A 2,555-nucleotide genomic window follows, 5' to 3' on the forward strand; every position below is an offset into this window, starting at 1 on the left:
GTGTTAATTTAATACTATCTTTATCAGCATATTGTATTTGTTTGCTTATTTTATATGAGCGTTTTCCAACATTTGCTTTATTACCCTGTCTGTAATATATAATCCCATATTCAGATTTCACCATTTGTCCCCAAAATGTCCTTTATAGCATAATCAACATATTTTAAATGTCATTTGTATAGAAAGCTATATATTGAAGTATACTGACAGCAATGAAATTAATTAAGCCTGGCACGATGGCTCAAGCCTGTAATCCCAGCACTTTGGAAGGCCGAGGCAGGCGGATCACTTGAAGTCAGGGGTTTGAGACCAGCCTGTCCAACATGGTCAAACACCGTCTCTACTAAAAATACAAAAATCAGCTGGGCGTGGTGGCATGTGCCTATAATCCCAGCTACTTGGGAGGCTGAGGCACGAGAACTGCAGAACTGCTTGAACCTGGGACGTGGAGTTTGCAGTGAGCTGAGATGGTGCCACTGCGCTCCAGCCTGGGCGACGGAGCAAGACTCAGTCTCAAAAAAAAAAAAAAACAAAAAACGAAAAACAAAGAAATTAATTGAAGCTATTACACCAGAGGGTGAACATAGAGCAACATGCTGGTGAAAGTAAGGTGAATGCCAAATGTTATTTTTGTAATCATACCTAATAAAGTTTTGATCAGGATGTTAGATGGCCTTCAAAATATGGCACAGAAATCCATAACTAGGCAAAATAATTTTGAGTCTCATTTCTTCTTGTAAGTTTTTACTTGCCTGTAACAAACTCCTCTAAAATATGCCTTTCTGCTCTAAAAGCTAAAGCTTAAGAGTCCCTTGGCAGATGGGACTTTTAAATTATTCCTGTAGAAAATTGGTAGTATATAAGTGTTACAGCTCTTAGAATTTGTCCAGCAAGCTCTCTCTCTGGTTTTTGCCAGAATGCCCTCCACCTCCCAAAAAAAGAAAATTGGTAGATTGGTAGTATACAGGATATATCAGTGTTCTTTGGGAGTTTAGGTATAAAGAGATCTGAATAGAAATTATAACTGGAGAGCTGATTACAGTGGCTCATGCCTGTAATCCCAACACTTTGGGAGGCTATGGTGGGAGGATTGCTTGAAGCTAGGAGTTTGAGACCAGCCTGGGCAACATAGTGATACCCATTTCTGGGAAAAAAAAAAAAAAATTAAAAAGAGAGACATTTAAAAAAAAATGAGCCAAAGAAGATAGAGAACAAAAGGCTAGATAATTTGGAAGAAAAGCATGAAAGTAATGTCATAAAGAATTCAAAGAGGACAAAGTTTCAAATAGAGGAGGAAATGCTGTAGGGGTATTGAGGAAGATGGGGACTAGAAAGCATCCTTTTAGATTTGGCAAGCAGGCAAGCATTCATTGGTGACCTTGTGGACAATAGTTGGAATGAAGTAAGTCTCTGATCATCCTGAGTCAGGGTCAAGTTTATCTTGTCCTTATTCGGGTATGAGGCTAGTTTTTCTTTTTGATACCCTGTGGCTCCCATGGCAAGAAGATGGTGCTTTCTTCAGTGCTGGTTACCTCTGGGAAGAGGAAGCAGGTGGCTCTTCCTGGACTTCTCTGAATACCTTTTTCTAGTTTTAAAGTTTTGAACCACAAGAATTTATTATTCAGCAAATAAAATATTTCCAAGTGAAATACAGAAATAGGCATTTGTTTCTATGATATAGTGCTGTGGTTGCCATTATTGTTCAAGTGCTATTATTATTTTATTGACACATCTGCCCCCTCTTTAGATTGCAGGCTCCTGGAGAGCTGTCTCCTGCAGTGCTCCAGCATCTAGTGTGAGGGGGTGGCATCTAATGGGTTATACAACTTTTAAGGAGCATAAGCTGTCCCTATGTAAAATGCTAGTGTAGTGTAACAGAATAAGGTTTAATCTCAGAATGGCATCAGTTCTGCTTTTTGTTCCTGTTGTGAGGAGCCTGTTCAAATGCCCTACTGTCTCTTGTCTCTATGCTGGGGGCAGATGGTAGCAGTAGTAACCATCGCCTTAGTGCGCTTAGTAAGGTCTGATAAACCTGCCTGCTGCCTACAGTTCCAAATTTGACCGGGATTGTATGCCATCATTTAGAGGAACCCTTAGGAGGGGACTCTGAAAGCAGTGTGTCTGTCTAAGCACTGCTGTTGCGGGCAGAGGCGCCTAGAGGTTACTTAGGGATGAGCACCATTGTTTTCTCCAGCTCTAAAATAAATTAAGGACTCCCAGATTTTATTTTTATTTTATTTTTTTTTTTTTTGAGACTGTCTCAAAAGAGTTTAGGTCTGTGAATGGTCTTGCTCCGTCACCTAGGCTGGAGTACAATGGTGCGAACATGGCCCATTGCAGCCTCAACTTTGCGTGCTCAAGTGATTCTCCCACCTCAGCCTCCTGAGTAGCTGGGAGTCCAGGCCTGTGCCACCATACCTGGTCAGTTTTCTTGTAGAGACAAGTTCTCACTATGTTGCCAAGGCTTGTCTCAAACTCCTGAGTTCAAGCAAATCTGCTGCTTCAGCCTCCCACAGTGCTGGGATTACAGGTGTGAGCCACCATGTCTGGCTCAA

At 41.2% G+C, this 2,555-nt stretch overlaps 1 protein-coding gene across 2 annotated transcripts in view; it reads left to right on the forward strand.

Annotated features, from left to right (window-relative positions):
* Nucleotides 1–2,555, forward strand: part of CREM (cAMP responsive element modulator) — a 66,759-nt gene that overhangs the window by 11,021 nt on the left and 53,183 nt on the right. The gene's annotated exons all lie outside the window — the stretch shown is intronic.

Source organism: Mandrillus leucophaeus, unplaced genomic scaffold (assembly GCF_000951045.1).
Source record: "Mandrillus leucophaeus isolate KB7577 unplaced genomic scaffold, Mleu.le_1.0 Scaffold474, whole genome shotgun sequence".
NCBI classification, from domain to species: Eukaryota; Metazoa; Chordata; class Mammalia; order Primates; family Cercopithecidae; genus Mandrillus; species Mandrillus leucophaeus.